General features: G+C 38.2%; 1 pseudogene; it reads left to right on the top strand.

Moving 5' to 3' along the window:
* Positions 1–329: 329 nt before the first annotated feature.
* LOC120613482 (annexin A10-like) overlaps positions 330–22,316 on the top strand; it is a 39,692-nt pseudogene continuing 17,705 nt past the window's right edge.

Here is a 22,316-nt window from a genome sequence, read left to right on the forward strand (position 1 = left end):
ATTGTTTATAAAGAAGATATATATTCATTTGATTCCCACACTTTTCTAATATTGATTCTAGTATCTAATTTCTTTAGATGAATAACAGATGCCAGTATAGTAGAGGACAATGGATTTTTAAAAATCAACCAAATTCACTTTCTGCAATTAATGTAAAATTAACACGTTTAATAGACTTACGTGTATATCTCGGAGTAATTTAAACATATAGAATATACTTTATCTGGAAAAAAAAGTTGAAATATTTTGTGCAAATTCCTGAAATCTTTTTCTCATGGACTCGTCCCACCAGGTGTAAGGAACCATCATCCGGGCTCCCACTTTGACCCATAATGGATGCCCAAATGCTAGGAGGAGCACTCCAAGGATTCGGTGAACATGATAATTTCTATGATCTTTTACTGTAAATTTTTCACTTTACCTTCTTTTAAGATTGTCATATGGGTGTAAATATTTCATGTCTAACAGAAGACAGATTTTTTAAAGCTGGGCAAAGAAGTAGAAGAAAAAAACAAAACAAAACAAAAACAGTAATGGTAAACAGATTTGTGTCTCTCAAGTATAAATTTGATCTTGATGTTTTTTCCTTAAATCCTTAAACTCTTGCTACTAAATAAAATCCCAAACCAAAAATCCTTGATTTAGGATAAAATATCCTTCTTTGCCCTTGTTTTTTCAGACTGTTTCTTTTGCTACTTACACTTCCGGCTAACTCAAACCTCCTGATATTCCCCCAAATGGATCTGCTTTTCGACATCTCTGGAAACTGGCCCAATAATCCCCCTGGCAGAAAGGCTATTTTCTTCTCCTGTCTACTTTGCATTCAAATTCTCTTCCTTCAAGAATCTCTTTAAATGAGCCTTCCTCTTTAAATCCTTCTTTGGGCACTCCAAACTCAACCAGCTATGCCACCTCCTCGGCACCCTGCTTCTACATCCATGTGTCTATAACCTCATTCTCACGGTGCTTGTTCTTTTTTATCTCACTTGCTCACTGCTCTGTGAGCTCCCAGAGCATGGAGTCTGGCATGTGGCTGTTTAATGAATGGATGTTCAATGAATTAAACTAGAGATTAGAAAAGGGATATATAGAGAAGGGAGGAAAACTTTGGATTCTTTTTTAAAAAATTTAATCTTTATGATATGATATGGTGCTATTAAACATCTCTATATTTTTGTTATGTAAAAGCTGTTTGAAAAGACTGACTCACAAATATTGTGCACAATTTGGTGATGGACAGAGGTGAGGGGGTTTGGGAAGCTGGGAAAATGGGGTGAAGGGTTAAAGAAGTACAAATTAGTAGTTAATAGTTGGTCACTGGGATGGGGAGCACAGCACAGGCAATGCAGTTTTCATTAATATGATGGCTAGTTGGAGGGCCAGAGGAGGGAGGGAGCAATTGGAGAGATCGTTTTATGAACTATATAGATGTCTAACCAATGTACTGTATACTTGAAACTAATTGAAATAAATTTAAAAGAAATGACTCCTGGTGAGTATGAAGGTAAACACTGACAACATAAAGGACACGTTTGTATAAAACACGCAAAGCCTTTCATAAGAAAGGAAGCTCTTAACTTTAAAGACAAGGTCGCCTTTATGAGAACTACTCTGTGTGTGTGTGTGTGCGCCTGTGCATACACACATTTATTCACTTTGTGTTTTATACACTAGTAGAATCCCATAGGAAAACAATAATGGACTTTAAATATGCTCTCTAAAGTCAACTTTAAGAGTTTGCAAAGCTTTCATGCCTTTTAAAATATCAATGATCACTAGTAAAATATACAGAGATAAGGTAACAAAAAGTTATAGAGATAAGGTAACAAAAAGGATTAACTTTTTCTTCAGGAGTCATTTTTGCTTTTAAACTATAGATCAGAGCAATCTAGTCACTGAAAAAATTTGCTCCAGTTTCAATTTTTCTGTCATTGTAATTTTAGGGACAGAATATGTTTTCATTTTGACCACCGTTATTTTCTGGCAGTTTTTTAGGCTGAGGAAATTTAGGAGGTTTTTGTTTTATTGCAGTGTCCACTTTAGCATGTCAGAGCAAAAAAGCAGCTCAAAATCTTCAAAAGTCTATCCATCATGATGACCCTGGTAAATGCAACTGAAAAAGACAACTGCTTATATTTTCCTTGACAACTATTTTTTTCCAGTTTTACTGACATATAATTGACATATAACACTGTGTAAGTTCAAGGTGTATAATGTGATGATTTGATATATGTATATATTGCAAAATAACTAACACCATAAAGTTCAGTTAACTCATCCTTCACCTCACATAATTACCATTTTTGTTGTTGTAGTTATGGTGAGACATTTAGATTTGCTCTTAACAATTTTCAAGTATACAATACAGTACTGTTAACTATAGTCACCATGCTGTACTTTCGGTCCCTAGAACTTATTACTCTTATACCTGGCAGTTTGTACCCTTTGACCAACGTCTCCCTATTTCCTCTACTCCCCAGCCCTTGGTGGTTTCTATGAGTTCAGCTTTTTTAGTACAATATAAGTACAATCATAGAGCATTTCTCTTTCTCTGATTCATTTCATTTAGCTAATGCTTTTATGATTCATCCATGTTGTCACAAACAGCAGATTTCCTTCCTTTTTATGACTAATATTCCACTGCGTGTGTATCTTACATTTTCTTTATCCATTTATTTGTTGATAGATACCTAAGTGATTTGTATATCTTGGCTAATGTGAATATTGTTGAATGTGGAGTACAGTATCTCTACAAGACAGTGATTTCATTTCATTGAGATAAATATCCAGAAGTAGGATTGCTATATCATATGATAGTTCTATTTTTTAATTTTTAAAGGAACTTTTATAATATTTTCCACAATGGCCATACCAGTTTACATTCCCACCAACAGTGCACAAGAATTCCCTTTCTCCACATCTCTTATCTTTTTGATAACAGCCATTCTAGCTGGTGAAGTGATTTTTCATTGTGCTTTTGATTTTCATTTCTGATAATTACTGATGTTGAGTACTTTTCATGTATTTGTTGGCCATTTTTGTCTTCTTTGAAAAAAATGTCTATTCAGGTCTTCTGTCCACTTTCTAATTATTTGTGTTTTTTGTTATTGAGTTGTATGAGATACTTATCTATTTTAGATATTAACTCTTTATCAAATGTATGGTTTGTAAATATTTTCTCCCTTTCTGTAGATTACTTTTTTCATTTTTGTTAATTATTGAAATAGTGGGGGGAAAAAAAGAAAGAAAATTCATTGATTTATTCATGAAGCTGTCTAGAAAATGCTAAAGCAACACCTATTCTATATTACGAAGCTATAGAAGAGCAGATAAATCTGTGATTCATGAGATAACTGATAGTAATCGTGAAAAAGAATGTAGTGGTCAGCTTTCTTTTGAAAGTAGTGCTGGCTGGCTTGCATGTTTCAAAAGATGATACAGCATAAAAACTGTTAAACTTTCAGGTGAGGCAAGTCCTGCAGATCAGGGGGCTACAGAAGAATACTTCGTTAAGGTATTCTTTAAAAATACCTCCTAAGTTTTATACAGCAAATGTAGAAGAGAGGATTTTCAAAGCTGATGAGACTGGCTTGTTTTACAAAGACACTGACAAACATGTATAATGTAAATGGCATTTCTGTTGACAAAAATGTTGTGACCAGAAGGTCAAAGAAACCTAACCCTATATTTTCCCCAAGAGCAATAGTGCAGTATTTACTAATTCAATGCTCATGGTGGCTTTACAGAAAACTACCATGAATAACAGGAATCAACAGTACATCATAAAAGACTATAAAATATATATGGTTCATTATACTAAAAATTAAGAATTATCTAGAAATTTCTGTCCTAATGCAATAGGGAAAGAGAAAAACATGCAATGATTCTAAAGAAGAAATAAAAATATTTATTATTTACAGAGAATATAATTATATATCTAAATATCTAAGCTAATCAACTAAAAAGTTATTTAAAATTATGAGGTTCAATCATTTTTCTGAATATATGGTAAATGTAAAATTCAATATCAGTTATTTAAGCAATTATGTGTTAAGAAACAAAATTTTAAAATGAACAGAAAGGCAAATATAAATAACAAAATAAAGTTTCCTGTCATTTGCAAAAATTCTATAAATCTTTACTATCTTTTAGGGAAAGAAACCGTGACTAATTCAGCAAATATATCATGTTAGCGACAGAAAGACAACTCTTCTAAATTGATTCCTAAGATTATAGTGATTACAATTTAAAATTTTTTAATTTTGAGATTCATATAAAATTATTCTGAAATATCTCTGGAAGGATAAATGAGCAAGAATTGCTATGAACACTTTGAAAAACAGTAATTCAGAGAGGTGGGTTGTGGATAATCTCAATAGAATGACGACAAAAAAAAACGAAGACTAACAATTACACAAATGTGATGATAGTAAAAATAACAATGGATAGAATTGAAAACTCGTCTATGTATTATTAAAATATGTTAGTTTTGGAATGCCCATTACACAGCTAACCGACTCCCTGGAACTCCTTAATGTCCTTTGAGTCCAAGGCCTTAACCAGGCTAGACTAGCCCCATGGTATCATGTTACTCTGTGCCTATTACTGGAGGCTGCCTTTTTCTCACAAACCATAAAGTTCAGTCTTTGGAGCTGATTCTATTTCTCCCTCTCTCCATTTTACAGCTTTCACACCATTTCTCACCTACATAAAACACTCTGCTCTTCCTTTTGTTTCTTCGTTAGCAAAGTCATCTATGTAAATCCTAGCCACTTGCCCTCAATCACTGGAATGAGGACCGGATTCCATCCAGGCTTTTCTGTGGCCCTAAGGCTTTCATTCCACCACCACCTTTCCCCGCAAAAAAGATCAGCTTCATTTTCAACTCATTTCCATTAAATATTTCCTTTTGTCAAAGAAAATTTGCACCACAAAATATTAAACAAGCAAGGAAGAATTTATTCAGTATTATTGCAAATAAGGATCAAGATTTTTGCAATAGAGGAGAGAGACTGAACTCTATTTCTCTGAAACAAAAGGTGGGAGAGTTTTTAAGCATTGGGGTGTGCTGGTGGAAAAGTATTGGAGGACGCTGGCATTCGGGGGCACGATCGCTGTGATTAGCCATAGGTATCTGCTAACTGGCACTTGTGGAAGTTAGGTTTCTCCCTCCAACAAAGACTGGGAGAAAAGGACTCTATGATTATATTTTAAAGGATGGCTCCAAGTCCTTCGGCTGTAAAACTGGCAAGTGGTTGAGAGAGAAGATTTATGCCTCAAATGAGTCAAGAAAAATTTACAATTATACATTTTTCCAAAGTAAATGCTCTCAGAAAATGAAAATCAAGGAAATGTCTAAATTTGAGTTAAGCTGAGGGAAATGTTAAGGCCTTCGTGAACACTCTGTGACTATAATTTCAGCTAAATTCATCTAAATTAGTTGTGCATTCAGATGTTACATCAGTTCAGTGAGTTGGTATATGAGGGAGTAGAAGCCTCACAGCACAGAAACAGCCTCTGTTATGAGAGAGATAGAGAGAGACCATGTTCTACACAAATGAAGGGAGGTTCACAGCATCCCTCAGCAGGATGCACATCCCTGTACTTTCATAGTTTCCTTCTCTTTCTTCTTTCGGAAGTTCTGAACTACAGCAGTTACCTTTGTCTTTAGGCATGTTCACTGTAAATCATATCTCCAACCACAAAATGAAAAAGATATTGTGCCCATTTAAACACTAATCAGCTTGAAGTTCAGGGAAGCCTTTTCTGGTGGGAGAGATGATCGAAGAAAGATTACTTTTTACTCTCCTGCATTTTTTTATTGGATCTTTTAAAAAGAAAATCTGTAGCGATAGCACCAAAATTAGAGATAGGAAGAATGCAGGCTTCATCAAGCGTTACTCTGTGATGTTCCGTCTTGTTGAAGTGTTCACTGCTTTAAAGCTCTGTCAGGGACAAAGCTTGCACACTGATTGTGAACTTTAGCTAATGGATTCTTCCTAACTGCAGAGCAGTAACTTTAATGATCTTCAATTATTATTCTTTTCCAGGCTGTGACAAAGACATGCTGATCAGCATTCTAACTCAACGCTGTAATGCACAAAGGCTGGTGATTGCGGAGGCATACCAGAGCATGTACAGCCGGGTAAGGTCTCTCTGCCTTGACCTCTGTATTTCCAGGGCAAATTCCTGAGAAATGACAACACTCTCAGAGAATAAGTACTGTTATTCTTTTTAGTCTCACAGATTACAAAGATTTCAGACATCATGGTAGGTTCCTATGTCAGTAACATGCTTCAAGGAATATAAGAAAGATATATCATCAAAGGTATCTACGTGTGAAGTATGTTCAGGCTCACAGTGACTCCACCAATCTTTCTCAAAAATCACTTGGCCTCATAAAATAAAAGATCTGCTAGCCTTACACTGCTGGTTGGTCCAATTAGGCTGAAAACGCGACACCAGAAATATCCCCTGTAACAAGCTTTAGGGAAGGCGCAGAAAGAACTAGTGATCACTGGGTCAAAAAGTAAGACCTTGTCCTGTAACTCTCCACCGGTCCTCACGCCGCTCTCAACCAAAGCGAATTCTCTACCAGCTCTTCTTTTCACAGCATGCAGTTACAGAGACCATTAAAAACGAATGGCAGTTAAAAAGTTTAAGGCAACAAAATTATCCTTAATGTTTTAAAGTAACTGCCTTCTAATTTCAAGCAAGTATCATTAAAAATTCCTTTCTTTTATTATGCATTTAAACCACAGATTCAGAACAAAAACTTTTCAGGCCGAAAGGGCCTGAGATAGCAATTACTTTGTCCACTGAGCATTGTCAATGAAACGCTATCATGGAACTCTTCTCCGTTCAGTTAGTCCATATAAACTTACTCCATTTCTAAGCCTCAATCTTTGAACAATTATAATATATAAAATAAAGCATAGCTTTCTGTTTTTGAATTAATTAATCATCCAAAAGCCCCAACTACTAGTAAAATTAGTGGAATTAGGCTATAAAAAGAAACCAGTTATGCTTTTTTTTTTTATCAAGGTGAAACTGTTCGCTTATGTTCCTATAACATCAGTGCTAGTTTTCTTTTGAAAGAGAATATAAAAACTATAAAAGTTATAGCATCAGTAATCTAATATTGTTTTAATATGCATACTGCTATAAGAGAGATCATTTTTCAGTATTTTTTTAACCAAAAGGCTTATAAACATCTTTGCTTTCTATACATTAGGTTAATCTAGGTTAAAACATTATTTTATCAATTTTTACATTATATTAAAACAGATTAAAACAATTAAGAATTAAGAGTGCGGTACTTACACTCAAGGAATGTAAAATCCATTAAACAATTTATACTCTGGTGAAGCACCTTCCACTATGTACATAAGATCTCAGTGTTTGCTAAACTCTGACTTTGCCAGGTAATCCACACCATGTGCGAAAGCGTGGCTCCTACACTAAACTGCCCCAACTGGAGGAGAGGGCGTCATGCGGGCGCCTTTCTTCTGAAACATGTTGTCATATAGTCAGTCATCAAGTCTTGCAAATTATTTTTCCTCTCAAATTTCTTTTTCCCTCCCTTGCACAGTCTGGACTCAGGCCTTCATTGTTTGGGGACCGGACTGACAGGGAAACCTTGCTACTCACAGTCTGGACTCAGGACTTCACCGTTCGGGGCCCAGACTGACAGGGAAACCCTGCTACTCCCAGTCACTTCTCACCCTGTTCTGGCCACGCTGTAGCCCAAATGACTCCAAACTAAATGTCCACTTTCCCACTTTAATCCCTGCATGTTTATCCTACTTCTTGCTCACAAATATCCATGTCAGTGGAATATATCCAAATGCCTGCCAAGGGCATACAAGCCTTGCTTGCCCTGTTTCTGCTCACCTCCCTCTTCACACACCCTCAACGACTTCGAGTCCTACAAATGAACCCATTCGCACTCCCTCACTTTAGTCATAGTGTTTCATCTACCATCAACAGCCCAATTCTCCACTCCACGTGCCGCACACCCACTCAGCTTCCGAGAACTCGATCCTTTTTCCCATGCCACTACTCCCTGAGCAGAGTGGAACTGACTTGTGCTGCTACCGCATCCCTTACATAACGCGGTACCTGATGACACATTAGTGAGCTTTCTACATCAGTTTCCCTGTACCAGACCCTAAATCCTAGAAAGCTAGAATGCATCTTGTTCATCCCTGGAGTTTAGCACAGATGTCTGTCTCGTAAACCGAGATTCCCTAACTAATGTTTGTTGAATAACAATGTGAAGGCACAGCTAACAGCAACTTCTCCTACGAGCAGTCAGTTCTGGGCTGCTCCTGGTAACCTTTCCCACATGTCACACCTGCTCTGGGCTAGCTGCTTCTTGCTGGGCTCCTAGAGCTTCTTATGCATGATGCTATCCCACGGGGCTGTGTTGGTTTTCTGTTATCTCTTGCTGACTGGACTGTCATCTAGAAAATCAGGGACTGGGTTATTTGCTGCTATCCCTCCAGAGCTCAGCCCAGGGTCTGACACAGAAGAGCACTTTACTTATAGAATAAGGGAATCTCAGGAATTATATTCTCCATTTACTTTTTTCTTTAAAAAAGGGGGACATCTTTTTTATTATCCACTTTATAAAGTGAGTTTTTATAAATTGTTTAAATTTCCCTTTTCTCTCATTTCCTGCTCCAGTGGCTCCCAGGTGAGTCTGCCTGACCCTCAGGCAGGGGTATCTGCCCTCCCCTGCTGCTCACTTTCAGAATTACTTCTGTTTCACCAGGTGTACCTTCTGCTACTTTCCCTGTCTGTGATATTTTTAATTTTTGTTAACATGGATAATCAAGACTTGACAGAATTGTTTTCTTAGCTGCTGAGTAAAGTGCAATTCTAGGCCTGCTCCATACTTATTACTTGATATTTAACATTAGTGAGGAGTTGCTGAATTCCATCCACAACTTTGCCTCATCCAAAGCAGAAACTAATCCCTAGACTCAAACAAGAAGCCCTCTGGAATGCCTTTGATTGACGTGCCCATCAATATAATCAATGAGGTCACCCCAGATCTTCCACACCAAAGAAAGTCTATTCTGTTGACTGTGTAATGGAAGCAAGGGAACAATGAAATGCCTCTGAGGCTAGGGAGAGGGACCGTCCATACCTGATTAAGTGTGGTGATCAATGATTCCTGAAGGAGTTCAAATTCAGCATTGAAGCAATTTGTTTTCCAAGTTTTCATTTAAAAACGGGGTGATCCACTCTGAAACACCTGGCCTCTGGACTTCACTCACCCCATGGTGTTGGTTATATAATTAGTGTAGAGGCTGACATGTACGCAATGTGAACCAAGGTTATCTGACTCTTAATCAAGTCTTCTGAAGCTTCTCTGTAATGCTTGTTGTTCTCAACTGAATAAACGCCAGATTTAACAAGGGCAAATGTCTGTACTGCTAATTCCCTCACATCCTTCAAGGCTTTACTCAGTGTCAGCTACTCAAGAGCACCTGAGCTGACTGCTCTATTTAAAACATCACGTGCCCCAAAGCCTGTGTTAGCGTGTCACATCTCTCACCTGCTCTTGTGTTTTTCTCCATAACTCTTACTACCTTCTAACATATCACATAGTTACATATTATGATTAATATTTAGTTTGCCACCTCCCTCTAAAACAGAACCCTCAGAAAGGGAGAAATCTTTGTTTTGTTCACTTATGTCACCCCAGCACTTAGAAGAGGTGCAGGCACATAACTGTTGTTACCTAGTGGCTGAACTGTGTCCCCTCAAAACTTATATGTAGATGCCCTAACCTCCAATGTGACTGTTTGGAGATACGGTGCTTAAAGAGATGCATCAGGTTAATTAAGTCATAAGGGTGGGGCCCTAATCCAATAATACAGGTGTCCTTATAAGAAGAGGAAGAGAGAGGTACCAGGGGTACATGAACAGAGGAAAGGCCAGGTAAGGACACAAGAAGACAGCCAACCGTATGCTAGGATGAGAGGCTTCAGTAGAAACCAGCCTTGCTGGTTCCTTCATCTTGGACTTCTAGACTACAGACTGTGAGAAATAAATTTCTGTCCTTTAAACCACCCAGTCTGTGGCATTGTTATGGCAGCTCCAGTAGACGACTAGAGTTGGTGATCAGTAAAGAGCTGTGAAGTATGTAGAGTTCAGTTTCACTCTTCAGATGCATCTTGTCCTCATCCCCATCACCTCTCAGCTCCATGGTTGAAAATACTGATCTTGAAATATCAACACACCTAGAAAGTGCGAGCTATACAATTTACTTATCTACTTTAGCAGAAGAATCGTCATGTAGCACCAGGAAAGGAATTGTGTCTTTTGCTCTATCTTCACTTCAGTTTAGAAGTCACAGGGTAGATGTAGTTTTAGCCTCAAAAGCTGAATCTTATTATACAGTTTAACATGGATCAATTTTATAAGCATGAATTAAATAATTTGAAATGATACAACTACCTTATCTTTCAAATATATAATGGGTTAAATATACTCCTCTTGGTGAAACTGGGAACTTAACTACAAAATAAATTATTTATTTCAAAAAGAATTTCTATAGAACCAATCAAAATTTTATAGAATCATATAAACCCCTATGTACGTTTGTTACAACCTGAACAATTATTTCTCTTTGACATAACATATATCATCTCTGACAGGGACGGAGGGAGGAAGAGTTAGTGGGAGGAAGGTAAGAAGCGAGGGAAGAAGGAGGGAAAAAGAAAATTTGATGCTGCTAAACCAGGCCTCGTTAGGCTTCAAAACACTCTTTAAAGCATTTCTATAAATTTACACTCCCACATGCAATATGTAATGGATCCCATTTCCCTTAAATTCTCATAAAACTTCTTAGGTTTTGACCAATCTTATAGATGTAAATGGAATCTCATTGTGGTTTTAACTTGCATTTACCCTAATAACATGTAATTCTGAGCACCTTTAGAAAGTTTTCTTTTACAATCTGATTTATACTGCTGTTGATTTAACTCTTTATGTCCGGTGTATTTTTCTTTCAGTAGTTTCTCATTTATTTATTAATTTGTAGTTACTTATATAATTTGGACATTAGTCCTGTGTGTGTGTAGACTTAAAATATTAGCTCTAAATATGTGGTTTAATTTCACACTGCGTTGTACAATCCTGTGTCAAGAACTGTGAAGGGTATGAGACTTTAAGGTATTTACAAGATAGCAAGTTAACCAGCCAAGATGACATAGATATCAGTAGAAAACCAAAATATTGGTAGGAGACTCCTGGGTCAAAGACAGAAGACAGCTTATCACTCACAGTAATGGTTGTAGCCAGAGTGAGATTTTCTGCACTAGTTCCACAAGCCTCAATGCCACAGGTCAGTGCAAAGATGACCAGATAACACCTGCACGTGCAGTGGGCTGCACCACAGAAGAAAACCCAGGAAATTAGAAATCTGAATCACTTATAATGGGCAGAATGCATAGGGAGACATTATCTCTTTCTTTTGAAGCTATTCACTATGTAAACACCTTGGAAAGGTAGTCCAGAGCAAAGGGCTGTCGGTGCTCACTCTGCATGTCATTCAGAAACATGAGACCTTCTTAAAATGTCTCCCCAGCAATATCGCCCCTCATTTCTATGCCACTTTCACTATTGACTCTTTTTTTCTACAAGCACACCAATCCCTAAGCCACTTCTATTATTCTGACCAACAAAAGCTGAGACAAAATCCATCAATTTGAATCAGACAATATTTAATTATCAAAGGGACTCCAAGCAGCGGGAGGAGGCCACTTGATAGTATTGATCCCAACCGTGCCCCCTCAGGGGCCTGCAACCAATCAGCTAAACAAATCCCATAAATCACCAGAGTCTATCTGAAAAAACCAAGTGGCTTTCCCTTTATGTTTTAGTAATGACCTTTCCATTTGATTGACATTTTCATCTAGGTACTCTAGGATGTATTAGTGATGGCATAGACTTCACCTCGCCCCACGAGGACAGAGTCAAGGCTAAATCCACAACAGTCTTGGCCAGTGAATGGAGGCTGTCCTGGACACCTTGTAGGGCCAGACAGTGGTGTGATTGGACATTCCCTCCCCAGGAGCCAACAATATTGCTCTTGCTCCACCACTAGAAAATTTCAATTATTCTAATAGCTGTAGCTTCACCATTTTTCCTACTATTTCCAACTTACATCCAGAACATTCTTTTGGAAGGGTCAGGTGCAGAACGGACAATGGCATCTAAATAAAACTTCAAGAAAGTCATCATATCCCACACACAAGCAGTGTACTCAACTATTCATTGTTCTTATGACCTACAACTATGAGAGTGCATGATAACTTGGGTGGAGGAACCAGAATGGCCTAAAGTCCAATGCCCACTTTTGGGTGGCTGCCAGCCACAGAGTAATCCAACCAGTGAACCCTGAGCCTGACAATGTTAGGAGAAAGAATCACCATGCCCAGGAATGGTCAGGGTAGAATCCCAAATCTTCAAAATATACCTACATAACTAAAAAAAAGGCCTGTTTCTGTCTACATGTACACAATCCAACTCTTCACTTCCGACACCAAATGTGTGGAATTCTTTTTCTCAAATTAAACAATTCTCATACTAACAACCCAAAGTTACCACAGACACCACAGGTTAAGGGCACAGTCTCTCATGATGCCTCTCACTTCAGATGCCAACTGCAAGTCCCAGATTGTCATCCGTCCTTCCACTGACTGGCTATAAATCAGGGGTTTTGCAACCCTCTCCTTGCATTCGATAATGTGCTAGAATGGCTCACAGAACTCAAGAAAGTGTTGTCCTTAAAATTATTGGTTTCTTATAGAGGATACCACTCAGGAAGAACTAAAGGAAAGAGTTGTATAGGGCAAGGTATATGGGGAAGGGTGCAGAGCTTTTGTGCCTTCCCCTGTCAGGTCACCTTTCTGGCACCTTGCTGTGTTCACCAACCTGGAAGCACCCCAAACCTCTTTAGTTGCAGTTCTTAGGAGGCTTCATTACAGAGCTTTAACTCCTTGGTCATTGGTGAGTAAGTCTGTCTCCACCTCCTCTCTCATCCCTACAGATCAGGGACAGGGCTGAGGGTTCCAACCTATAACCATACAGTGATGGTTCCTCTGGCAACCGGCCCCTTCCTCCAAGATGATCTCATTAGCATAAATTTAGGTCTGGTTGGTAGGGGCTAATTATGAATAACAATAGATGCTCCTCTCCCTCGTATCTGAAGACCAAATATATGTTTTTATCATGTCACAGCAACTTTCTCCCCTCCTCATGGTCATTATCCAGGAGGGACAACTGCATCCAGTGACCAAGCTGCCTTACTAAGCTGTGTACATCAGAAGGAGGCGAAGGAGTCAGAGTCAGAAATCTTATTGAGTTTATCAATTATTACCAGTACCAGAAGCCTATGAATGGTGGGGAGCATCAAATACCTTAACTATCAATCTACTGTTGAGTAGCTTTGTAATAAAAACTGTACATGGTCAGACTGTGAGTAGTCTGGAGAGCCAAACACATGCCACAGATAATTTCTAAGACCATCTTCCAGGGCTGTGCAGGAGCAATGCCCTACGAACTGTGACTTTCTTTACCATGAATAAGGCAAGGCAACTTCTGATGGGCTTGCAAATCTGGCAGGCAGTGGTAACCTTGGGTCGGACACATAAAATGCTTTATACATAGCCAGAGTATGATGGTTTATGTGTTGTGCTGTCCAGTATGATGATGGATCTAGGTAACAAGGATGTTATCTGGACACGCAGGCTTGATCAGCAGCTGGATGACAGTTGGTCTCCTCAGGCAACAAGCCCTTACTGTAGAGATCTACAAGAACGACACAAAGTTCCTACCGGCAGCCACAGTTTGTTTCCACCGGTTACAATCCCAAAGAAATCCCCCTTTTCATATATGATCTGTAGTTTCAAAGTGTTAAATCAAAGGGATAAGTCTAACAACCCAAAGTCAGTCAAAAGATAAAAAGGTTATCAAAGGTAGTGAGTACTGGCTAGAACTATGAGAACAGCCTTGCTTTCTGCACACACAACAAAAGTTGTCCATGCTCGGTCGGTTCTACGTGGCTATTGCTGAGTTGAACAGCCACAACAGCCCGGAGGACACTATATGGTTTCTGTGTGTCTGAACCATCAGTGCAACAGGTCAAGGTGTTTAGGGCAACTGACTGAAGACTCCAGTGACTTAGCAGATTTTTCAACTTGCAGAGTTGGGGTTAAAGTCTTTGAAAAGAAATAGCTGCCATTTTTCACGTAAAGACAGATGCTCCTGTGGTTGGGCCAGTTGTTTTCTTCAGTGTGCTATTTCCATTGGAAAAGTGAGACTTGTTGATTTCTCCCCTACTTGTTAGTCACTGAGTCCAGTTTCCCCACAACAATGGCACTATCAAGCACAAGAGTCACAAGTCTCCACAGATCAGACATTGAGTTTTAACAAGAGTTCAGTAGCAAGCCAAGAGCAAATAGCAAGCTGCTTTTCAAAAGTGATGTCCCTGGAAGTTGTATGAGAAAGACAATGAGTTTAAGACACCAAGAGACACTTCTGGGAGGCTGCCACCTCTCACCGCAAGTTCTGCTCAGCAAAGCACATGCCACAGAGACTTGAGCAGAATGTGACCACTGGGATAATGGGGCCTTCCCTATATGTGGCTAAGGTAGAAGCACTTCCCTATATGTAGCTCTTTTCCTATCACAAGCATCCCTTTTGGTACTTATAAGCCTTCACAGTAGAAACGAATAAAACATAAACACTAACTATATTCAATAATAGAAGTTAGTATAATAGTAGCATCAATCAGCCCCAAAGAGCACCAATCTCAAGTTCCTTTAGCTTCCCTTCTCCCACTGCAAACCTTGCCCACATCCATTATTTGAATTTGAGTTTCCCAAAATTCAACCAATAGGCCCCCCAAAAGTGGTGACTTGGCAGCTATGTCCAACAAATTCTTAAAAACTTGAGACCTCCTACCCCCAGTGTCCTTTAGCAAGTCAGAAAATTGTGAATGTCCTTTGTCCACAATGGGACAGAGTGACCTTTGTCTCATCCCTATTATTTCACTCCTAAAAGCAGCAGAGGTGAAGGTAGAAGGGAGGGAAAAACATGACGGGGGATAGAACATTAGCATCAATAAGCAAAATATGTTTTCTGTGTTTCAGCTGTACGCACCTCAGTAAAATAAACTTTGATGTTTTGGGGCTACAAAAGTCCTATATCAGGTAGCAAGTTCATCACTGCCAACACCATAAGTCTCAGCTTTGTACACTCTTGATTCAGTGGCAGAGTCATGTTTCTTTCTCGCCACAGCCTGGGGGTTAGCACCTTTTGACTGATTTGGAGTGGGCTCATATTTAAGTTTTAATAAATTTGTCTTTGAAATGGATTCTGTAGCATTCGCTGCCCCATCTTCATGATGATACCTCTTCAGTTTTTACCTGGCATTAAGATAAAGGCTAGGGGAATTTTCCAGGCAGCATATTATTGTTATTGAATATTGTTATTCTACCTTGTTTCATACTCCCCAAAATAATCATTAGTTTGCTGTTTTAGAATGCTCCCTTAGTTTTACTCATAACTTTCAACTTTGTTATTTTTCTTCTAATATCCCACTCCATATTTCTGAGGTCAATGTCATTTTTTTCCAAAAGGACAGTCCCTTGTGTTTTTTTTCCCGGAAACAAAAAATAATTGTTGTTATTTCAGTCTCTTCCTTAAAAATATGTTCATTTTTTTCATTGCTGAATATTAGTTGAGATGGTTATAGAATTCTAGGCTTCATTCTAGTTATTTTTCCTTAGGTCTCTGCAGATATAATTTTAATTTTTTTCCCCCTGATCTCTTTAGATGCTTTAACTTCTCTCATTAAGAATATCCTTTGTAGGTTACTTGTTATTCTCTGGTTGCTTTTAAGATCTTTACATTATCTTTGGTATTCTGCAGTTTAACCATGTTGGTGTACTTTTCCCTAAATAGCTAAGAATTCCCATATTACATGGTATTAGAAATAGCATCTCCTTGGCAGTGTCTACATTCTCTCCTGCTATAAATCCTATTTGACAAAAGTTTGTTCTTGTCATTCAGTCTTCTTAGTCTCGTAACCTTATGTTCATATAATCTATTTCATGTCTGTATCTGTGGAATTTCTTGTCATTTTTTTCACATTTTTTTTGTAATTTACTAATTCCATATTTACTTGCTTATTAGTTACTCTTTAAAATATGTTGCATTTTAATAATTCTAGTTAGTTTTTAATTTACAGAATTTTATTTGCTTCATTTTGAAGTCTTATTTTTTTTTCATAGTGTTCAGACTGTTATTGTCTCAATTCACGGAGTTCGAATTCTACTATTTGTAGAGTCCACCATCTATCCCTCTGGACAACTGATTCTAAGTGTATATCTTAATATTCTCATTATGAGACTTCATAAAGTGGGGCTAATTTTCTTCAGTGAGAATCATTTTTTTTTTTTTTCCTGGAGAGTCGGAGAATTTCTCTAGATTTATTTTTCATTGGCATCTTCCTGGTATCCAAGAGAATCACTAGCTCACGATCAACTTTCATGATTTCTCTTCATGGAGGTCTCAGTTCATATGAAAATTCAAGCCCAAGGGAGACACAGGTTTATTATTTTGAATTCTCATGGAAAACATTCAATTCAAAATCCAGGTAATGAGAAGTGAGCTTTCTGCCCATCTCCCAGTGCTGAACGGTACACATGTCCATCTGCAGATGGGAATCTATGTACAGGGAGGGCTGACTTAAGTTATATATGGACTCGCCACTGTACAATGAGCCCTGCCCCTAAGCCCTCAGCCTGTTCAAGGATCAGTTGTATTTTTTTTCCTAGCCCACACTTTTACTGAGAGTATAATCCTTCGAGGGTGCCAACCTCATATAGGTTTCAGACTTAGTTCTCTGTGCTACATTGGCCCCGTAAATGTTCTTCTGTACTCATGTAATGTCTCACATCAAGCACTAAAACCCACAACAAACAGATCTCAAATCAACCCCTACTCTCCCCAGTCACCTGCAAGGTCATTGCTAAGGTCAGCTCGTTTGCTCATCCTCTGGTGTTCATTAATCTCCTTGTTTTGACACATAGGGATTTCTCTTTCTTCTGAGACCAAGTGTACTTTCGATGTATATGAACTTTTGTTATATTTTATTGTTGTTTTGGAGGGGAGAGTTTCAGCTTTAATACACTGATTCTCCAGAAGACCAAAATATTATCGTTATTATCAGATGAAAAGTAATCATTCAAATTTCCATTTAAATGTGAATCATTCATAAATGGTGAAAACATCTGTAAAGTGAAGCTGTTCAAAAGAATATTAACTTATCACTGCCAAGTGAGAAAGCAACTTGCACAAATGTTTCTATAATACGTTATAAAATTGTGCAAGCAGTTATATAATAAATGTTTCGCTGAGTAGAACTAAGACAAATTCTGAGTTATTCTTTATATGGGCCTACATCATTGAGTATTTCAACAGCAAGTATTAATTTTATGATAATAGGCAAAGGCATGTAAGTTAAAAAGCATATAAAACTGTTCCCCTGAGCATATCCAGATATGCAAAATGTTAGTCCTATTTTTATTCCTTGCCCCTGATTACACATAATTAGATAAAAGAAAGAGGAACAAGGAAGAAACTGCCATTTTAATTTCAGTTTAAATGGAGTGGTCAGAAGAGCTGCAGCATGGGGAATCTGCAGTTTAGGCAGCAGCACAGAACAGCTCAATTTAAAAAGCAAGGACTCATTAGTTTAATGCAGGGCCAAGCTGTGATCCCCACAGAGTCCCTTTAAGGCAAGTCTTTGGCAAACAAGAAAGCAGAGGCGGTCAGGCTGGGGAAAGTCACACTCCAAAGGTTGCCTCTGCAAAGCTATTTATATAACTCCAAGTGAGAACTTCAGACTCCGATTAGAGAACTTATTTTAAAGGCTCCTCATTGAACTAGTAACGTTTAGCTCTTTAAACATACAATTCAATATTTATCTTCCCAACTGAAAGGAACATCTCCTGTTAGATGTCCTGATAATATATTATTTCCACCGCTATGGCACTTAGCACTTTGTGCATTGCAAGGAAATTGTAATTCCTGTGTTTCTGCCTCCTCTGCTAAATAAAACTGCTTAAGGATAGGGACGGTCACTGGTTTATCTCTGAACAACCAAGAGTGACTCCAAATCAACAATCATTGAATTACAAGTGATCCTCATTCGTTCCTTTATTTTATGCCGATTTTGTGCTTACTCTGCAGCAGTCACAGTTCTATGGGTCAGTGAAGGAGCCACGAATAGAACAGGCCAAAAGCCCTGCCTTAATGGAGCTTACATTCTACTGCGGTGAGACAGATAAAAATTAGTAAAATGTGTCAGGTTAGAAGGTAATAAATGCTGTGGAAAAAAAGAAGTGTGGTGAGAAATGTAGGAGGAGTTGGGGGACCAGCTGTAATTTTAAACAGTGTGACAAAGGCAGGGCTTCATGAAGAAGGCAGGGAGGGGCGAGCCATCTGAATATCTGGGGAAAGCACATTCAAGGAAGAGGAAAGGGCAGAAGAAAAACCCTGAGGTGGGAGCAGGTCTGCTAGTCCAGAATCAGCAAGAAGCCCAGTGTAGGTGGAGCAGAGAAACCAGGAGCCAGAAGAGGAGCAGGAGATGAGGGCAGAGGAGTGACCCAGAACATGTCACGTATCTTGAGAACTAGTTAAGGACTTGGACATTTGCTTTATCCTCAGAGCAACTACACAAAAGTCATTGTCATCTATCGTGGAGTTCAGAGTGGGACATGGCATTTCAAGTAGAGGAATGACTAACTTGTTTTGTATTTTACAGAATCAGACTGTCAGACATGTTGAGGGGAGACTGTAGGGTGAAGGACAAAAGGGAGCCTCATGTGAAGGCTATTCCATTAATGTAGGAGAGTGATGGTGGTGGCATGGACCAGGGATGTAGCAATCGAAGTGGTAAGAAAACATTAGCTTCTAGATGTATTTGTAAGTTAAAGGCAATAGAATTTACTGACAATTGGATAGTGTAAAAGTTGTGAGAAATACAATTTAATAGATAAACTTTTCCACTTCTGAGTTGGAAAGAGAGGGATAAAGAGAAAAGAGAGATAGAGAGATAATCTAGTATTAGCCATTTTTGATCTGCAGAAAATTATTTAAGTTTTTGGAAAGAAAACAGACATTTATGACTGCCTATACGCACCAGAAATATTTTAAGAATTTCATCTAAGTTAAAGATTTTAATACTTAGATCAAGTTTCTAAGGTAGGTGCTGTTATTATTTTCACTTTACAGATAAGGAAGCAGACACAAAGCGGTTAAGTCTCCTACTTGCAATCCCACAGCTGGAACTTTGCACAGCCAGGATTCAAACCTAAACGCTCACCTCCAGAACCCGTACACTCTAATGGCTTTAGATGATATCTGATACTGTTTCTTTCACTTAAATTATATAATTTTATTGAAATCTTTTATAAATTCAGTTTACGATAGCCATGCACACACGCACACACGCACACAAAAACACACACACATGCAAACAAAGATATACTGAGGCCATCTAGTGGCGGTGCTAATCTCAGTCTAGAGTGGAATACCTACAGAGATATTTAGTATTTGTATACAAAGTAAATAAAGTTGTAATAAACATTTGGGAGGGACAGTGACCAAAGAAATATGACTAAAGATTAAATAAAAGACATTTGCAATGCCCAAGTAACCTTCAACTTGAACATTTCCTTTATCCTTTAAATGTCAGTAAATTAGGGGTTTTCTCCTCCACATTCGCTCATTCATTCGTTTAATCTTTCACTTGTTTCGACATTTAACTCTATATTAAACTTTATATTCTGCACATTTTGTGTACTCAGCACTGTGCTTCAGTTAAATGATGAATTTAAAAAAATTTATGAGAAAGTTCATGTCCTGATAGACTTTTGGGGAAAATAAATGTGAATAATATGGTCATTAAAATCTAGTGTAATAAATGTGAAGACAGAGCAGTGCTGGCAACGGAATAATCAACTTCACTTAGAATTAAAGAAAGTCTCATAAAAGAAATGATAATTCTAATGTTTCTACCTTTCCATCAACTGCCAAGTACCATTGATCTGTTTGCATTTAAACCTTTAGAGTACTGCCATTAAATTTGAATGTCCATAAATGTCACATTCACCACCTATGTGTTATGTTCATCACCTTGCTGATATAGGACTAGTAGCTTTCTATGGCCTATAGGATAACTTTAAAATCCAGGCTCCATCACTTGATGAATTATATGGAACTTGCTACTTAAACTCTATGTGCCACAGTTTTCTCATCTATATGTGAGGATTATAGTTCTTAAGTCATAAAGTTTTTATAATGAATTGTTGCAGTTATTCCAATATTCTGAATTCTGTCCAACAGATAGTAAACAGTTCATATTAGTAGTTAATATAATCATCACACTCTTCTTCCTGACCTATTGAATTTCCATTATTAGCGCCTCTCCACTCTGAACTAGAAGGGGCAGAGCAATAATTGACATCCAAAGTCTCTTTTAAAACATTTAGGTTTTAAATAAATTCAATGTTTATTCAGAGCTAGCTTATCCCTTTCATATGCACAGTCTACTCTATCCAGACCAGAGCCTTCTCCATCCTTAAATATTCTCGTCGATATTGCCTATATCTCTACCTGATTAAATCCCACCTCTTCTTCCAAGGCCTAGCTCATGTCTACACTTTCCATGAACTCCATTTTATTGATATCATCTTTTTTAATGAATTTCTATAATTCTATGAGTCTCAGTACACTGCCCATAAGATCCTTTATTTTTCCCTTTAATACAATACTAGATCATAGCTTTAAGTGTGTATATACTGGTTTTTTTTCACTTCGGTGATGTTCACTTGGAGTAAAAGAACAAGCATCCCACCTCCAAAAAGGATATTATATTAAACTCATATAAATAACTTTACAAACTCTTCATTGCTCCTAGAATTTCCACATGGCCCCCATCCCCAGCCCTATTAAAGAACCATTACTTCATGGCACCGATATTAATGTTGGTTTTATAATCTTTCTGAGGTATACTAGTATGGGAAAAAATGCTAAAAGCTACTAAATTGAAGACATCTGATTCCTTTCAATAGCTTTTTCAAAAAATTTTACATGAGAGAATCCATTAAGAAATGTTTTGTATCTTAGATTTTAAAACAACAAAGTAACTAACTGAAAATTATGTAAGGAAATAATTCTAAGGGCACAAGTCTTTTCCTACACAAGAGACATCACATTTTTGGAAATTTAGAAGGGGTAGACAATAAAGTTAAAATAGCTAATATTAATTAAGATCCCTATCTCTGTGATGAATAGCGAGAGAATCATTTCAAGAAGCCATAATAACTTAGTGAATTAACAAAACATAGGCTTACAGTTCCGTTGTCACCAAACACCGCCCTGGTTCCCGAATTCCCACAGGAGCAAAGGTCCACAATCATCACACAGTTCTGTGCTGTAAGTCTGACTTAATACCAGTCTTCTCCCTAGGTGGGTCTTTCAGTCTCTTCAGAGTGATTTACTCACACCACAGATGCAAACACACAGACACAGGATTACCCGCGACCCTACACTTGTCTTTTACCCACTGACTTGCCTTCTTGAATGGCGTACGGGTCATTCCACAAATACCTAAAGAACAGAATACGTACAGGTATCTGTACATGCTTGATAGACGGCGTGAAACAGACTTCTGACCGAAGAGCAGGAGACAAGGGGACGCCGCACGAGGTAGCCAGGTGTTTCTCATAACAGGAATCACCTGCGGTCCTTCAGTCCCGCGAGATCCTCATCCACCCGGAAGAGTGAGTTGACGCACCTGCACTGCAGGTCAGGCCTGATTCCGCCGTTCTCTGAGCGGCTCTTGATACTCAGCGCAACTCAGCGCATCTCAGCGCGTCCACTCCCGGCCCCTCCACATAGCAAAAAGTCAAACAAACAAACAAACAAACTCAATATTGCCGCCCTCTCTTCTCTTCATTTTACATACTATCATATACATATATATGTATATGTATATGATAGTATGTAATATATATATATGTATATGATAACAGAGAGAGGGACAGAGGGGGAGAGACGGAGAAAAGGAGAGGGAGAGAGGGAAATTTTAAGCCATTAGCTCGGGGTGTTGTACAGACTGGCAATCTCAAAATCTGTATGGTTTGGGCGGGCTGGAGACTCAGGGGGGAGCCACAGTTCAGCCCCAAAGGCGGTCTGCAGGCAGAATTCTCTCTTCTTGAGAAGAG

This window comes from Pteropus medius, unplaced genomic scaffold, assembly GCF_902729225.1.
Source record: "Pteropus medius unplaced genomic scaffold, Ma_sr-lr_union100, whole genome shotgun sequence".
In the NCBI taxonomy this organism is placed as follows: Eukaryota; Metazoa; Chordata; class Mammalia; order Chiroptera; family Pteropodidae; genus Pteropus; species Pteropus medius.